Here is a 19745-nt window from a genome sequence, read left to right on the forward strand (position 1 = left end):
TCCCGTTGCGGAGCACAGGCTCCGGACACGCAGGCTCAGCAGCCATGGCTTACAGGCCCAGCCACTCTGCGGCATGTGGGATCTTCCTGGACCGGGGCACGAACCTGTGTCCCCTGCATCGGCAGGCAGACTGTCAGCCACTGCGCCACCAGGGAAGCCCACATTATTTTTTTTTGAGTAGCGTTTTCTAAAATGTGGCTCATGGTCTTCCCGATACTCTATAGAAAAATCCATAGCCAAATAAGTCTGAGAAAATTTGGGCACACTGTTACCCTCATAGAGAATCATAATACATATTAACGTTAAAAAAGAATATAAGAAGTCCTGCATAAAAATATTTATTTGCCTAACTCAGCATTTAAAAAATTTATATAATTATGGAATCCTTCTCTTTGTGTATACTGCAGACTTGCTGTTCAACCCAATTCCCTTCAAAAAACATTGTTTCAATAATCATTTCTCATGAAAGGGGTAGGTAGATCACTTACTCATAAATAATCTGAATCATCTTGAAAATTCTAATTTTTTCCACATTCTCTGAACCTGCTAATTGAATATCTAAAACATGTTACCCAGTTGGTTATAAACCTTTCTTAAGGAGTGGACAATCTCTGAAAGTTTCATTACCTCAATATTAACATCAAAACCATTATGTTCAAATTTTACTTTAGTAAATACTATGAATTTTCAAGTTTAGGATTTCTCGTACTATTAAAATGACACATAGCATTGAATCAGAACAAAACTTTATAAAATAATTTAAAGAAGCATTGTTTTTTAAAAAAGGAATAGCTGTGCTCATGCATTTAAAAAAATTAGAAGGTGAATGAACAAGAAATGATTGACATTAATAATGGCAAGGCCAAGATGAAGTTGGGCCCTTAAGAGAAACTTGTTGAGATCCAGAGAGTTTCACTGCTTTTTCAGCAAACTTGGAAAGTGCAACAGTGTATTGGTGCACCATCAGATAAACATCCTACTGGTCTCCACACCCTGGATTTAGGCTAAATTTATGGTGTAAAGGTGGTTTTGCATTTATAAAAATCTTTCTATTTTTTGAGAATCTCAGAGTGGTTACTCATTCAGTTATATAAATGAATAACCTGACTAGGAATTCTATGACATGGGAGAGATATACAGAAATACTGCCCATGAGTCTTCAATTTAAACCAATGATCAAAAGCTTCTTTCCATTTCCAAGGATCTAAAGTTATAAAATGGGTGCAACCTAATTTCGTTATTCCCTTTTATTTGTTGATTGATTACAAAACTAAGGAAATAAAACTTAGAAACTGTTTCAAAAAGCACTGAACTTATTCTGAAGTATCTCAGTAATTGATTCTTGTTGCTAAATAAATATTTCCTTGGAATGTCAGTCATTCTTTTTCTTTTTTTTAATTGTAAAATGCGCTTTAAAAAATTGTTAGAGATCCTGTTTTGTTTAAATTAGGAAATTAAAAAACAAGGTAAATTTGGACAGAGCACAAATTTGAATCTGTAGCAGAAGAAACACATGTATTCTTAGGCCCCAAGGTAAATGATGGAAATGGACAGATATCAAAAGAAAAATATTGAGTCTGTTTATGATTGACTAGTGAGGAATTTGTTTTGTTTTCCTAAAGATGAAGGTTTTAGTTAGTGGCTCCTAGAAGTTGGGGCTGTGGTTGCATGTGAAAGTAAAGCAGAGAGACTTAGGAAACAAATTGATAACCGCCTTTTCCAGCAGGCAGCTATTTCGATCATACAGAAAGAATAATGCACTTCAGAACCAATGTATCTGGAAAGGAAGAGCATTCTACTGTGTCACTTAAATGTATTATAGAGATTAGAACAATATTAATCCCCCTAGTATACTTAAAATGATATTAAGTGCCCAAATAGCAAAAGTTCAAATACCTGGAGTTAATGTGAACTTTGAGCTCAATTCAAGAATGTCAATAAACCAAATCATCATTGAAGTCTGGAGCCCCAAAGACGTAATGATGGAGCAAACATTTAAGGCTCTAAAATGATATTCTTCACAGTGTGATTTCATCTGCTTTGTTATTATTTTTCTTAAAATAAGAACCCTCCATTTGCATTGGCTTCTGTTAAATATAAACTACTTCCTGATGAATGAATTCCTAATGGGAATGAAAATTATCCCACATTCATAGATTAAAACAAGAAATTCCTATCATCTCCAAGTGTCTTCACACTTACTTAAAAAAAAAATGGTGAGCTGTGAGGTTCAGTACAGGAGGCAGAGTTTGGAAACTGCAGCTCCTCCTTCCAAAGAACTGTGCTTACCTCAGAGTGAAAATGTAGGAATCTGTGACACAATGATAGTGGCAGTATTTGTGTAAGCAAGTATCTCATTGAAAGCAAAGAAGCATGTTGCTTGAAAGGATCCTTTAGAACCTTGAAATAGAAGTATGGCTGCCTAAGAACACACTCATACACAGAGTAGTATTTCAGCTCTGCTGGCTTAGCTAGCGAACAAAATGTGGTTCAAATGGCTTAACAATCCTAGAAACGGAAGGCACCAGTTTAATGAGGTCTCTTCGGCTTGAAATTAAAGTAGGAGTTTTACAGAGAACAGTATTCAATAACAAAATATTAAATGATAAACACAGATTGCTTAAAATCAGACGGGCCATTTTAAGAAAAGCATTTTAGCTCATCATGATATGTAGCACCTTATTTAAATTAGGAGGTGTTAATTCGTAGCTTGAATAATATATTAATATAATATGTAAAGTGAATGGCATTGTTAATCACAGTCGCGCCTGGAACGACTTTGCTTCTGTGCACTGAATGTTAATTTTGCAAAACATTAATTTCAAAGATTTTGCAGCAGTGCTTTTGTAATTAAATATTAATGTCACATGTTATTGCAGTAGCATGTTTATGAAAGCCGGCAACACTTCAAGTCAACTCATTTGTTTTTATATTTATTCTTGTACATCTGCAATCCCTTCCATTTCACAATTTCAAAGTGAAGGCCATTTTGAATAGTCAATATGTGAACATTTTTCATTGTAAGCGTTTTTTAACATCCAACAGGGTAAATATTTAATGTTGTGTTTTTAGCTGGTATAATTTTTCAGAAAATTGGCTATAACTTTTAACAACTCAAAGGTACCTAAACTGTCTCCAGTTTTGGCGTAAGTGATCTGAAAATAAAGTAGCAATAAATGTGATGAAGCTGTGTAAAAATATTTAGGAATTAGAAGGCTTTATTTGAAAGTTTCAAATTAGAACTGCAATTCTGTGCATGGGATATCTCAGCGGTTACTTATTTTCATGTATTTTCATTATGACACTGTATTATCGCAAGAAAATTTAAAGGATGGAACTGACTTTCAGTTAAGTTTGCTCAAGTTGCATAATGAGACAAAGAATAGAAAAATATCACTTTGCAATGATGTGTATCACCCTTAATATGTGTTTTGAAGTTATATATTTCCTTTAAAAGAGAACCATTTTGTTTTATGCTCACCAGTTTACTCCAAGTATACACAATATATATTTCATTATATTGGTTTACCCATGACTATTTTGGCTAAATTGCTGCATCTAGTGATCTTGCCCATGATACTTCCAATCTGCTAATTACATTTAGCCTAAAAAGTCACTTCCATTTTTGAATCTTGACAAGAAGTAACATTAAAGGGATTATAAGTTAAAGCTATTATTTTAGCCATCTAGTAAAGTCATCTTTTAGAATCAAAACCCTTAGATAAATGTTTTTGAATTATGGAATGAGTTCCCCATACTACAAAGAAAAAAACAAAAAACAAAAACAAAAAAAAAAACAACCAGGAAAAATCAAGATACATTATGTTTGGTTATGGGCACATTTAACAGTTAAAAATTATATCTGCACCTGATGTTGCATGTTAACAGCTAATGCCATTTGACAGTGATGAAATTAAAGGATGAAGAAGAGATACAAACTACATTTTACAAGCATGATGGGTCTCCAACAATGCCATTTAAATATTATTTGTCACTATTTAAAATGAACCTTTCCCCTTTAAGCTATGCCATTACGCTCATTTGTCCTGTCACTGCTGACAGGCTATATGACTCACACACAAAAATGGTCATTAGGTACTGCATCTTCATCTTATTTAAAAAAAAAAAAAAGAAAGAAAGAAAGAAAGAAAGCATTCTGATGCCTCTAAAAGCCTGTAATTATTTTCATCCAAAGAGATAGTGTTGCTCGGAAGGTAATTTAATAACCTTTTGCATGTACCTGGGGAATGCCTCTCCAGGGGACCAAGGTGCCGACATGCCATTCAGTCGTCAAAACATGACCTTTAATGGTTGCTTGGAGAGAAGTTAGCATGGAATGTTGTACACAGTGCAATGCTAATTCTGCTTTCTAATATATGCAAAATTTAGTTCTTGAGCAATGATCTTTGTAAGATGAATTAATACAGGTACTGCTCCAGGAAACAAAAGAAATTGCCACGTGAAAGCCTCCTTCCACCCATGATCTTTTATACTTCAGTTTGAAGTAGCTAACAACTTGCACAATCTGTATAAAAAATAGTGTGAAACACTCCAGAAGTCGTTTGCTTCTTTTCCCCCTTTAAGTTTGTTGATGAATTCTATTCTATATACTATGGAAATGTAAAACAGGATTAAAGGGATTTCTTTGATAAGTTTATTTCCCAAAATGAGGCACCGGCCCCAACTCCGTGAAAAAGAAAAAGAAAGGCTTACCTTTAATATATACCCTCTGTTTTATAACACCATCTATGTGGCTCACTGAAATTACTAATGCAGTTACTGAGTTAATTAAAAAAAGAAATCCTTCATGGATTTTCCTGTTAAAATATGATATTTTGAACACTTGCATATACAATAAGAGGCACAGGCTGTTTTCTGTGACAACCAGGTTCAGAAACTCCTTATTTTGGTAGTCTGATATTAGATCCCGCCTTAGTTAGAAATGCTTGGATTTCAACTCCTACCCCTGACACGCCATCCGTCAATTTATTAGCACGCTGGTGCAGTAAGCCACTGAACAGGCTATATCAATTCGTTTAGTTTTTTTTCTTTAAAATGTCTGTAATCCTCAGCTCTGCTCTCTCAACCGATCAGCATTAAAGATTTATGTTGCACTTTTTTTCATTGCCACACCTGAATATGGATTACTTAAATGGGCTGTAAATAATTCATATCTGGGAATAAGTTTCCATTACTGACCAATGTTGTAATTTAATATACTGTATTATGGGTTATACAATTTTAGATTGTTTTCTGTGTGCATTCAGCAGTCAGGCAGACAACAGTTTAAGTTAAAAGGGTGAGATGTTTGTTCAGCTTATTTTCATGTTCACTCTGTGTGCTCAAATCAGCAACAAGGCTAAAGGAAGCAGAAGGCTACTTTCAATTGCATGTTTTTTCTGCTATTTATGAAAATCTTTAAAAAAGACAAAAAAAACCCTTGACCTGAAACAAAATACAAAAATGTGTAATAGCATATTATTGATAAAACTCAAGAAAGAAATAAAATGTGTTAATGTAGGTGGCTAGAAATCTCTTAATTCTTGAGAATTGAAAAATAATCTTGATTCTTGAGCACAAAGGTTAACTTCCCTGTTCAATGCTTGATTATTCTATGCATAAAATGCCCGTGATAAAATTATAATTTGACAGTTAAGTTTGAATTAGCTACTGGATCAAATACGCAAAGTGTTAAAGTATAAGCTATCTTTAAAACATAAGCAAGTGTTTACTCTTAAAAGAGCTTTAAACAATTTAAGATTAAGTTGAGTATAGTAAAAATTAATAATAGATTAATACATGAAAATCTATGAAGACACATAAGATAATGATTTAAAAAGGAATAATTTAAAAAGATGAATTAAAAAGTCGAATCAGAAAAGAAGGCCAGCATAAACTAGGGAAAAACATGCTGTGAATAAAGTCTGTTAGATCTTGAAATAGGAGAACTGCTAAATAATGCATAGTTTTATTTTTCTATAATTTGCATAAACCTTAAGAGAGTATTTATTTGTGTAAAACTTGATATATTGAGTAAGGAGAATGAAAAAATGGCATTCATTTTGTTTTCATTTTGGTATTTAGGAAAAATATTCTGTTACATATGGACTACTTAGACCTAATCATCTGACTGAATGTGATGTGTGTCTTGAGCCAGGTTGGAAAGGGGCTGGCTGGAGAACAGTGCCCTGGTCTTGCTGCAGGCGATGCAGGTTGGCCCGTACTCTGCTGGGGAGCAGATGGTGAGCCAATGCTTGTAGTCACACTTACCTTCCTTGCTAAATCCATAATCCCTCACTGGACACGGAGCCAAGGCAGGCTTTGGAGGCAGAAAGGAGGTTACAATCTGGACTTGGGTAGTGACTGCCAGAACTGAGAAAACAGCTCAGAAATTTCAAATGCTTAACAAGTTATCTGTCTTGTCCCTAAGCCAGTGCAGCATTTTTAAAAGTAATTAAGACATGATTGAAAATGTGTATGCCATCTAAATACAAAAATCTTTAAAAATCATCAAAACCAATAATGAAAAGCCACATTTAATATGACATTATGCAAAAATACATTTAAAATGAATTATATTTTTGAGATTGAGAGGAAATATACATAGTAAAAAAAAAAAAAAAAAACAGGAAAGAGGGAAGCATTTTTTTATAGGAAAAAGCATTTTTTTCTTTACAAACCTGGACCTTATAGAAGAAAAATATTTCATACATGCCTATAAATATGCGGCATGTATGAAATATTTACCTTCTATAAGGAAATGCATAGCTATGCAACATCTATATCTATATTAACATATGCTCTTCTCTATAAGTTATTCTTTCAGAATATTAAATGATTATAGTTAATTTTTTTCTATATATAATGATACTTATTCATGTAAATATATGTTTTTATATGTGTGAATGGAGTTCATCATCAACACAGACATTAAAACTTAGAAAGACAAAATAAAAATATTGAGTGGGTAGCCAAATTCTAATCATTTATAATAAAAGGGATAGTAAGTGCCATCTGTTAAATGTAAAAAAAGAATGATAAAATGCATACATATCTAGTAAATTGAAACCGTAGCATAGTTCATATGAAACAAAATATATATAAGATATCAACATATTTTAAGATACCAACATATTTTATTAGGGTGGGATTGACTTAAACATGTACTACTTATATAATAATTATATAAGAATAAGCAAAATCTGATTATTTTTGGTGTAATACCACCTATATATATATATTTTTTTTTAACATCTTTATTGGAGTATAATTGCTTTACAATGGTGTGTTAGTTTCTGCTTTATAACAAAGTGAATCAGTTATACATATACATATGTTCCCATATCTCTTCCCTCTTGCGTCTCCCTCCCTCCCACCCTCCCTATCCCACCCCTCTAGGTGGTCACAAAGCACCGAGCTGATCTCCCTGTGCTATGCGGCTGCTTCCCACTAGCTATCTATTTTACATTTGGTAGTGTATATATGTCCATGCCACTCTCTCACTTTGTCCCAGCTTACCCTTCCCCCTCCCCAAATCCTCAAGTCCATTCTCTAGTAGGTCTGTGTCTTTATTCCCTTCTTACCCCTAGGTTCTTCATGACCTTTTTTTTCTTAGATTCCATGTATATGTGTTAGCATGCAGTATTTGTTTTTCTCTTTCTGACCTACTTCACTCTGTATGACAGACTCTAGGTCCCTCCACCTCACTACAAATATCTCAATTTCATTTCTTTTTATGGCTGAGTAATATTCCATTGTATATATGTGCCCCATATTCTTTATCCATTTATCCAATGATGGACACTTAGGTTGCTTCCATGTCCTGGCTATTGTAAATAGAGCTGCAATGAACATTTTGGTACATGACTCTTTTTGAATTATGGTTTTCTCAGGGTATATGCCCAGTAGTGGGATTGCTGGGTCGTCTGGTAGTTCTGTTTTTAGTTTTTTAAGGAACCTCCATACTGTCTCCATAGTGGCTGTATCACTTTACATTCCCACCAGCAGTGCAAGAGGGTTCCCTTTTCTCCACACCCTCTCCAGTATTTATTGTTTGCAGATTTTCTGATGATGGCCATTCTGATGGGTGTGAGGTGATACCTCAGTGTAGTTTTGATTTGCATTTCTCTAATGATTAGTGATGTTGAGCATTCTTTCATGAGTTTGTTGGCAATCTGTATATCTTCTTTGGAGAAATGTCTATTTAGGTCTTCTGCCCATTTTTGGATTGGGTTGTTTTTTTAATATTGAGCTGCATGAGCTGCTTGTGAATCTTGGAGATTAATCCTTTGTCAGTTGCTTCATTTGCAAATATTTTCTCCCATTCTGAGAGTTGTCTTTTGGTCTTGTTTATGGTTTCCTTTGCTGTGCAAAAGCTTTGAAGTTTCATTAGGTCCCATTTGTTTATTTTTGTTTTTATTTCCATTTCTCTAGGAGGTGAGTCAAAAAGGATCTTGCTGTGATTTATGTCATAGAGTGTTCTGCCTATGTTTTTCTCTGAGAGTTTGGTAGTGTCTCACCTTATATTTAGGTCTCTAATCCATTTTGAGTTTATTTTTGTGTATGGTGTTAGGGAGTGTTCTAATTTCATACTTTTGCATGTACCTGTCCAGTTTTCCCAGTACCACTTATTGAAGAGGCTGTCTTTTCTCCACTGTATATTCTTTCCTCACCACCAATATTTTTTTTAACATATGTAGTCTACTTAGTGGGTGTAACAAAATTCCTCAGTTTTCTCTACTGGATTTTCATTGGCTCTCATTCTCTTAGGCAGTACTTCTCCTTGCAAATCATTCTTATGCATACTTGCATTGAAGTTCATTCATTTGAGCAAATTTCTTATAGCTTCATTAGTGCATTGTATTACCTACATTTCCCATTGGTAGCTGATAAAATGCTACAAATACTTTACTCATATATGAATAACTTGAGCTCTCCACTTTGGGACCATCATCAACTCCTTTCATTAATTTCTTTTGCTCCCCTTTTCATTGCCTCTCTTTTGGAAAGTGTTTAGCATTCTTATGTATACTTAGTAAATGTCTTACATTCTTCTCTTTGTGAACCTTCTTCAGAATTCATTTCTTGAAAATGCCCTCCATCCCTCAATATGTCCTTTCCTGATAATGCTGTTTTCTTCAAAAAAATGGATATAAAACAGTAAACAAAGAAAAATGTAGAAGCACCTTTCTTTGTCTCACCTTAGAATTTAAGAAATTTGCCTTGATATGTAATATGTGCAGGTCAGTATTTACAAAAGGAGATGTAAGAGCAAAAATATTCAATAGTAATAACTTTTATAAATATTATATGTAGTCTTTATCCCCATAAAAATATGCATGTTATTTTTAACTTTTATCTTAGTCTACATTGGAAAACTAAATTCCAAAATATAATGATATTTATGACAAACAAATTTTTCATGATTTTGATAGAAAAGTTTTACTATAAAATGGCATCATAGAATAGTTCACTTCACCCTCAAACCTAAAATGAAGACATATCTTATGATATTTACATTCACCTATTTTTTTTTTTTTGAGGGAGGGATAATTTCATAGACTTTCAAACAGGCCTGAAGAGATGGATTTAATGTGATTTCTGCTATCAGATAAGAACAGAAAGAAACAAAACATTAAAGTTCGCTTTCAACAATACAAGTTTTCTGTAAAATCACATTTCTTTTAATATCAAAGATTAATCTAGAACATTGTGGACAATAACAGTTTAAAAACTAGCAAAACAACAAAAGATGTAAGATAATTTACTAAGAGGTAAAGACAATGCAAAGAAGTAGCAGACATAGTCTCTCCCTTCAAGAGTTTTAAACAAAGATATTGGACTTGAAAACAGGAGACCTGGGTTTGCATTACAGCTCTGCCACTTGCGCACTACAGAAATAGAAGTACCTACATTTCTGGATCTCAGTTTCCTCATCCATACAATTATAGCATTTGCCTAATGATTTCTAGCATGTTGATAACCTACAAAACATTTTATGACTGTGTGAAGCTGGAGAGACAAACTGAAGAGGTAAATAAGGAAGAGTTAAGTACCAGTGATAACACAGTAAAGATGATGTCTCTGGGAAGGAAATACATGATTACTGACCAAGTAAGTGGTTCAGGCTATGCTTTAAGCCAGTTAACAGGATAAGTATTTATATGGGTTCCTAATGTTTTATATTTAAAATTTTTCATTGTATAATTTTTGATATATAATTTGAAACACATTTTGGCCAAATTAAATTGAGATGTTAACAATGGAAAATGTTTCAAATATAGACCTCCAAGCAAAATTTTGCAACATGCTCCATGTCTCAGGACAATGCCACAAGAAATTCCATTGCCATGTACCATGCATGAATCCCACATTTTTGGGAACTCTAAGGTCCCAGAATTGCAGAGAGGAGCTATATCCATAGACAATGTTTCAAATATAGACCTCCAAGCAGAATTTTGCAACATGCTCCATGTCTCAGGACAATGCCACGAGAAATTCCATTGCCATGTACCATGCATGAATCCCACATTTTTGGGAACTCTAAGGTCCCAGAATTGCAGAGAGGAGCTATATCCATAGACACCAAGGAGAAAATGAGTATCAAAAGTGAACTACACAAGCAAAAAATGTACTGCTGATTGAATTAGAAATCCAATTTATCAAAATCCAGAGGTGACTTCTAAACTCTAGCTGAATCTTCAGCATTTTGATATGTCACCTATTAAACTGCAGAGAGGCATGTGCCAATTCTTACGTGGTATACAAAGCCTCCAAATAACTATTATATTATCCATCATCATTATCACAAACATTATTATGAGAGACCTCTTTATTTCCTTAAAAGGGACTAGTACTCTTATGGAAAATGACTGATTATAGAATTGGAAATGGCTATGTTGTAAGAATTTGCACCTCTTGGATGAAGCATAAAGCACACATCTTGATTTTAATGGTCATGGAAGATTCTGTGTTGACATCTGTCTGGAATTATTTACCAGTTCTTGCTGACCAAATTCCAAATTAAGGGGCTCCATTTACTGGCTCAAACTTACCCTCTATCTTAATTATGAATAGTGTCCACCTTTACTATTTATGATCTATTATAAGATATATGAACTTTGATGGACTTAGGTAAGATTTGTTTTTTAAATTCTACTTCCTCTTCTTTTGTTCAGGTATTCATCTTTTCTTGATAGAATTTCTACCACAAGTCCCTAAACAATATTCACAGCAGCCTTCTTTACTCACTTTAAGCCATACTCCTGAGGCTGGCTGCCAGAGAAATCATTCTAAAATTCAAATTGGTTTCCTAGTTGTCCACTTTTTATAATTCCTCCATGACTCCCCATAACCTTTAGAAAAACAATGTTCAAAATCTTTACTATAACTTTCAAAGCTCTCCATGATCTGGCCCCTGCTTATCTTGTTAGCCTCAGGTCTCATGCTGCATCTAAGCTCTGTGGATCCTGGAAACATACCTACAGGTATCAGACTCTGCACTCCCTCCTTTTGTTGGCTTTTCAGAAACTATTCTGTTTACCAGGAATGCTCTATATGTAGCCGCATCTCCTAATTTTTCTTCCATCAAACTCATACCTTCCCTGTAGATGACCTGTCCTCCAAAAGACCATTCCTAATTGCTCTCCTCAAAATCTTGGTGGACATGTCCTTCTTATGTGCTCTCATAATACCCCGAACTATCACAATTATACACTGAGGGAAGTTGTCTGTTTGTTTCCCTGCTTACCCAATTAAGTTCAGTAATTAGGTTATATTCCTCTTTGTACTTCCAAGGCCTAGGCTATTGTGTTGCAAAAAGCAGTATTTGTCACAGTTGACCTCTCTGCCCTTGAAATATCTTCTCTTAGTTTATTTGGCATCATACTCTCAAGGGACAACCTTTTGTCTTAGTTTTCTGCCCTCCTCCTCACCATTTCTTACTTGTGCAGTTACTCAGGATGCAGTCTTTGATCCCTTTAATATCTGCAATTGTCTAGTTGGTTTTATTCAGGATCATGGTTTGAAATTATTCTCTCCATGCCACATGCACTCAAATCTCTACATCTATCCTTGACCACAGCTCTCCAGACTTGTACATCCAGCTGCCTTCTTGATGTCTCCATTTGGATGTTTAATGTGTATCCTAAACCATCCAAACAAAACAAGAATACTTGTTTTCTTCATCAAAATCTGTTCTCTCTTGGAATGTCCCATCATTATAAACAAACCACTCCAACCACTTAGTTGTTCAAGGAAAAATCTAGGATTCATTCTTGTTTCCTATTTAAACCCAACCCAGTGAAATCATCATTATGACCTCTTGGCCCTATATCAAAGCAACCTGAATACATCTGCCTTTTTGTATCTCCATTAAACCACCCTGGTCAAAGTCACCGTCATCATTCTCTGAATACTGTAATAATCTTTTAGTCGGTTATGTCAACCATGTCAATGAAATTATGTCAATGAAATCACACCATTTATCTGTTCAAAGCTTTACAATAATGTTCATTCTATTTAGAATAAAATGTTGATATCTCATTTTGGCTTACTGCACCTGCACAGTTCAACCCCTTCCAAATGCACTGGTCCTATCTCATCACATACCCCTCTTTCTACTTTTGCTTCAGCCATACTGTTCTTCTTTTACTTTCTTGGGCATGTTAACTCAGTTTTGCCCTACAGGTTATGACCCTGTTGTTTCCTCTATCTAGAAGATTCTTGCTCTTTATCTTCATATAGTTTTCTTCTCTGTCATTCAAATTTCACCTACTTGCCAAGGCTTCTTCTAACTGCCATTTCTAAAAGTAGCCACTTAGTCATTTGCTATCACATTGCACTATTTTAACACTCTGCAAAACACCTATCATTACTGTATGTTTCTGTTTGTTAATCAATATTTTGTATATCTTCTTTAAACTCATCAAAATTTTAACTTCATCAGAGCATAGGACTTGCCTATCTTCTTCATTGCAGTGTCTCCAGCACGTAGAACTGGGTATCAAACAGTAGAAACTTAATGATACATGTTAGACAAATGAATAGCGATCCCAAAGAAAATCCAGTTTGAATGAGTGAAACTTAGAACATCATGAATTTGAGGGTTGCTACTAATATATGAGGAATAGAAGTTACCATGTTTTTGTTTCAAATTTTAAAGAGACTGGTGGTATCAATGGGCAAGCATTAAAAAAATAGATTGCTAGCATAGTTAAGGACCTTACAAAGTATCTGTTGTCCTCCTAAGAAGTGCTGACGAAGCCAAATCTTCTGTTCCAGCTACTTTTTTCCAGAGAAAAAAAGCCAGAGAATTAGAAGTCAGAGAGGAAACAATAGCATAAATGACAAAAAATTCAGCGGTCCATTACATACACTAACGGACTTCTGAATAATGTTCTCTCTAGTCTCAGAAATCCTAATGAGCAGTTCCTAGTGAACATGAGCCTATGATAGGATTACTTGGTTTATTTTAGACACAGATCCACCTTAAACTTCATGTTTTCCTTCCTTGAACTTTCACTTGGAAATTATTTTATTCTCCCACAGAAGAGGTTTAGGTCAAAACCTTGCCATTTCACCATTTATTTATTCAGGAAATATTTATTAAGAACTTTTTATGAAACTTGAATAAAAGATGTAAAACATGAGTATAATGTTTATCATATGGGCAGAGCAATTGTATAGAGGGTGTTATAAGTACCAAATAAATGCTAAGAAACTTCGGAAGAGGGAGGAATTATGCCCTAATGATGGATCAGTAAGTATCATGTATTGTAATATCAAGAAAGCTGGGATTTGAAGTATGCCCAGAAATTTACCGTGCGCATAGAGCAGCAGCAGCAGAAGTAGGAGGGGGAGGGGGAGGAGGAAGAGGGGGGAAAGGGGGAAAGAAAGTAAGGAAGGAAGAGAGGGAGAAAGGAAGGGAAGAGAAGGAGAAAGGAAGGAATAGAGGGAGAAGGCATTTTGAGAAAAAAGAGCAATTTGAGCAAGGTATAAAAAAGGATTATCATGGGGTATGTGCAGTATGTTAAATTAGTAGTTTCATTCCAATGAGGCACTGCAGGGCAAGGAGGGGAGTAGGAAGTAAGGATAGGAAGGTATTCTTTGGGCCTTCTATCACTCTTATTCCTTCTGTATATACCAGCAAGAAATTGGTAGAGCCTGGATTATGAAGATAAACTTTCCTAGAATGTATCTTGGCTCCTCATTTAAGACTTCAAGGATCTTGGGTGATTTTTGCAAACACCTCTAGTTCTAAGTTGCCTTATATATAAAGTGGGAATAATCATGCTCACCTTTTAAAGAATTTATCCATGGAGTCACAATCACAACTATTTTTTGGCTTAAATAGACAAATGTTCTAAGGATCAGTGACAGAATCTGTAAAACATCAGGCACACACTAGGCACTTAATAGCTGTTAGCTCCCTTACCACATCCTTGTGTGGATTTCCTGATTCCTTCTGGAAAATTCCTTATTCCACATTTCCATGGGTTTTTATTTTACCCATCTTTCAATATTCTGAAATATTTTTTGAATGACCAATTGAATGAAAGGCTGATTGTCACAAATCTGTCTTTCTTTTAAATTCCCTAGGCATTTTATCTGAGCCTCTTTTATGGTGGATTTCACTCTCTACCTTGATTACAGCAGCACAAATTTTGCCCTTATTTTGTGTTAAGTTCCAATTCTTATTGTGTATCCTCACAGCATCTAATGCAGTATTTTTCAAGCAATAGATCCTGTACATATACATGTTGAATCAGTTTTTCTGAATAGTTCTTTTCTTATGTAAAACTACTGAAAAATCATTTAGATTGTGGAAAATCTGTACAATTATGTCTAGAACTTTACCTAATAAAGTATATACTTTGCTAAGTCAACTAGATAGTACAGTAAAAAGATATGAATGTTCTTAATTTCTAGTTAACAAATTTATATCATTCAAACTACCTGAAATCTATTGCCTTTTTATAACTATTAGAGAATATACATGAAAAATTTCATACATATATAAAAATTGGATCTCAGAAATTTCATATACATATGAAATTTAGATCTCAGTTCAGTTTCTATTACACCCACATAATAGAAATCAAGATCACAAATCTATTATAACAATAATTTTCATATCTAATAAATGTTTCAAAACAAAAATAATCTCTACCTTAAGGTCCAAGTTATAGTGTTGATAATAAAACATCAAAAATTGTACATTTCAGGATCACGTTGTTTTTTTCCTTGTGAATTTTCTTTAGCAAATATGATTAATGCTTATTAGAATAATGCTATAAAAGTGAAATCTTTATAGTTTAGTTTATCATTTGAAGATTTTTCAAATAGGCTTATAGAAATTCAAACTTAAAACAAATTTTAAATCTTTATTAAAAAACACCAACTGAAAAATTCTTGTCAGATAATTATTTATTCTTTCTGAAAATTAAAATAAAATACATAAAGCATGACCAAGATATTTCTCTGTCTTCAGCAACTTCTTTTAACTCTATCTGCAGTCCTAGTGTTTACTGGATTTCTCTTGAAGATATTTTTTAAAGTGTTATTTATGTTCTTCACATAATAGTCAAGTTCATGGTACTTGTAATCAACTCCAAAAATGCTTATTGTAACCAAGATGCTGTATTAATATTGTTTAGTTATACCTTTTGTTTTCAAATAGAATGAAACATTGAAGCAAAAAGAAACCCGCTTCAATTGATTAGACATTCCATAGCAAACTTAATTTCCTTTAACATTTCTTTTCTATCTCATGGGAAATGTATGTCTGTGTTTGCCACGTTAGGCTCTCCACTATTCGTGGACACTGAGGCAGAAAAGAAAATTAATTTTGTTTTATCAGCTCCTCTACCTTTGCTGTCAATAAGTTATCTCTTCTATCTCTTCCAGGGTCTGACCTCTTGCCCTTCCTACAGTTGAAAAATGTCATTGTATTTATCTTTATCATCGTCACAATTTTACTTTTATTTGCCACCTTTCCTTTCTTATCATGTTGTACTCCCTTCACTTCATTTTATAATCTTCCACATAATGTTTTGAATCTCATGCAACTTACCCTGCATATTCCTCTTCTTTATTCCTGATTATTTTTGCATTTTCTTGTTCATACTAATTGACTCTATTTTTATTTCCAGTGTATTTATTGCTAAATGGCATTCATTGCCTTTGGGCATATATTAATTTATCTTTCAGGACTTTCCATTTGCTCCCTATGTCTTTTCTTTATATATTTCTTCTTGCAACCTCCATTTCACTTTACTTTTCTTGTATGTGTTGGTGTATTATTTTTGTTGTTGCTTTTTTAACATGCCTTCATATCTCTACATAATACATGGCTTCATGTATTATTAGGAAGGTTTATAAAATAAAACACTATGTTTTTCACAAAGAGCAATAATTTGGATCATCTTAAAATAGGTTTGGGTTCACTGTACTGCAATTTGTCAGCCACCTTTTTTACAGCCATATTATAAGGTTTAACTAAATAAATAATTAGAAGCTAATTTTGCAAATTAAAAGGAATATATATATATATATACATATATATATATATATATACTGACCTGAGGTCAGAGAAGGGGAGTTTATTGAAAGGTGAACAAAACCATGTAAAACTTATGATTTATTTAAAGAGAGATACGTTTAGACCTTTTGAGGTATTTAACTGATAAAGTTACATATGTATATATATAATATATAATTAATCTTCATACTTCTCTATGCTTTTATGCACATAATTAGGTAATACGGTAACATTTAAATCCAGATATACCTTCTCTAGGAAGACCCTTGAAAAGCAGAATATCTAATGAGGCAAGTAAAAATGTACCAAATAAATTACAGTGCCATGTGATAAATATTGTAAGATTAAATAGAATTATACTTGGCCTGTGATGGAAGCAAAGCAATACAAAGAGTGTCTTAGAAGACTCCCTGGAGTAAATGATGTCTCAGCTGAGTATCAAAGAATCACACATGCCTTTCCACCTGGAGATGAGGGGAAGGGAGTCTTTAGAGAACATATTCCACGCTGTAACTGAAAAGTGAGCTTCAGTAGAAAGAATGGCAGGAAATGAAGTGAAAACTAAGTGTATGTTTACTAAAAATTTTTGGAATTTTCCTGTAGTTCAGTGGGAGGCATTGGACATTTTAAGCAGAGAAGAGGCATGATCGGATTTGATTTTAGAGTGAAAATTCTAGTACAGATGAAGAAACTGTGGGCTTGGAGGCACCAAGACCACTTTGGATAGTAAAATAATAACATTGATGAAAGAGAATGAGGCCCCAAAGTAAAGCAGAAACTGAAAGGAATAGTCAGAAAATATATGAGTCAGTTAAAGGGTTCAGTCAAGAGAACATGGGAACACCTGTGCACAGGTGCAGGCAAAAGTAAGGGAGACAACATTTTTCTGTAGAATTGAGGACCATCCACCTAATTTAAATTAGAAAAATAAAGCTTTGAACTGTCTGTCCATTAAGTCCAATTTCATCCAGACAGATTATCCAATTTCCATTGACTATTTAGTTCACTGCTACCTCTTGACAGTAGTTAATGAATTACGATTAACAATTCATTGAATTAAAATATGGTCAACCAGAAAAATAAAAATAGCTAAATATTGGATTAATACTTTATTGCATAAATGGTGACACAACCAGATTTCCTAACACTCGGCAAGGGAGACCCCCCCAAAAAACAATAAAAAGCATTGCACATACATTCATGCAAAATGAACACTGATACTAGTAAATTCTAAAAATGGCAGAATTTGGTTCTAAATCAAATGCAATTTCCACATTTACATACTATGTTAGAAAGCATCTTATAACTATGTTCATAGTATATTGTTCAGTTCATTTCCATAATCTAATTCAGTGATACTTATGCTCTTCAAATAGTATTCACTGATCATATTTTATCTCTTCTTTTTCCTAAATTGTGGTTCTGTGAACTATAGACCACATCAGAGTAAGATTGCAAATATCATAAATATTATGCCAATTTCCTTAAAATGGCAAATTATGTAAAATTTATTTTCTGCTTTTTCTTAGAAGAACCAAAAGCAGATAGACCTTTGAGCTTAAAAGTGGATTTTAATATCTTTTCAATACATAGCATAAATTTTAAAAATCCTTTAATTTGTTAAAAAATAATCATTTTGACAAGGTAATCATGTAATATAGACCTATTGATTTTAAACAGACTTCAGTTTGGTCAACTTTCTCATCCAAACTTGCAAAATTTCCAATATAATTGCTAGTTGAATTTGTAGTAAGTAAGGCAGGTATTTGTTCCAAAGGTATAATCCACTATTGCTTCATGCTGTGTTAATTTATTATCAGTAAAATGATGATTGTGATATACTGAGACCATATTAGGAGCAAAGTGCTCTACCAGGCACTTCACAAAGTATGTGTGATATACTATGTAATATTTCTATGTAATACAACAGTCTTTCAGAGAACGCACACTTATTATTATTGTCATTTTTACTATTGTTGTTACATTTTATTTCTTTATTTTCCAGAAATTGAATGTAAGGGAGGTTATGTAATTTGTCCAATATTTATCCGCTTGTAATGTAAATCCTGGATTGGAGTCCACATCAGTCTTTTTCTAAAGTCCATGCTTATTTCCCCTGGATTATCCTGTCATAATGTGACATTAGCACTCTCATTTGCGAAGCAGTAATAGATAACTAGGGAGCGGGCCTTAAACAAAACATTTCTTATTTGGTGCAAAAGAACTACATTATTTTATGCACCAAAAAGATGAACTATATGAACCCCAAGAAATAATAACACAAGTGTCGAACAACAAATAGGACTTGTGCAAATATATCAATTTCCCCCAGTTATGTTTAACCTATGTTTTTTCTTTAATATCAAATCTTAAAAAAGAGAATTTTATAAATTAATTACTTAAGACTCAAATATTTATACCTTGTTTTTTTACTTCTTCAGCCCACTTCAAAAAGCCTGTTGTATCAAAAGCCATAATGACTAATTGTAAATACTTGCAGCTTTTTTAATTATTTGATTTAGCTCTGATGTCTTATGGAATATCCTAAGAAATTTAGTGTGGCATACAGTTATTTATGAAGAAATTACATAATTAGCAGACAGCATCTTATATGTCATTTCTAAGATTATTTGATTATATTTACTTAACCATAGTTGGAATTCTTAACTCTGACAAGTATCTGCAAACTGGGCCTTGAGTCTGTTCTAGTTATGTCCACATTTCAGAGTTACCCACAGTAACTTCAGGTTTCTTTCCCCAGTGATTCCTTTCATTTATTCTTTTATCTTCTATGGCATCATGTAAACCCATGTGAAAAGTTTAAAGTTTAGCTTTTTCATGTTTCAAAAGATTATGCAAGTTAAGAAGGCTTGTCTCCTTAATCATTACTTTTTTCCTCCTTTGAATGTCTTGGCCCAAAGTGCCTATCAGTATATTTGCATAATGTACCTAATTTGGGAGAACAGGTCATTGGTGGGTGGGGTGGGGTGAGTGGTTTTCATTTGTTTGTTGTCTGGTGGTTGTAGAGGTGGTGGTGGTGTTTGGCACTATAGAAACCCGTGCTAGGTTTGTTTTTGACAAAGAATGCTTTTGAATGTAGAAAGTAATTCAGATATCATTGATCCGATAGATTCTGAAAGACGTGTCACAGTAAGGATCAGTTGGTGAGGATCTCTTCTCCAACAGTGAAGACAGAGTTCTGCAT

At 33.7% G+C, this 19745-nt stretch overlaps 1 protein-coding gene across 1 annotated transcript in view; it reads left to right on the forward strand.

Moving 5' to 3' along the window:
- Positions 1-19745, forward strand: part of ARHGAP15 (Rho GTPase activating protein 15) — a 596184-nt gene that overhangs the window by 204881 nt on the left and 371558 nt on the right. The window lies entirely within an intron of this gene.

The sequence above is a fragment of the Lipotes vexillifer genome, unplaced genomic scaffold (assembly GCF_000442215.2).
Source record: "Lipotes vexillifer unplaced genomic scaffold, Lipotes_vexillifer_v1.1 scaffold265, whole genome shotgun sequence".
Lineage (NCBI taxonomy): Eukaryota > Metazoa > Chordata > Mammalia > Artiodactyla > Lipotidae > Lipotes > Lipotes vexillifer.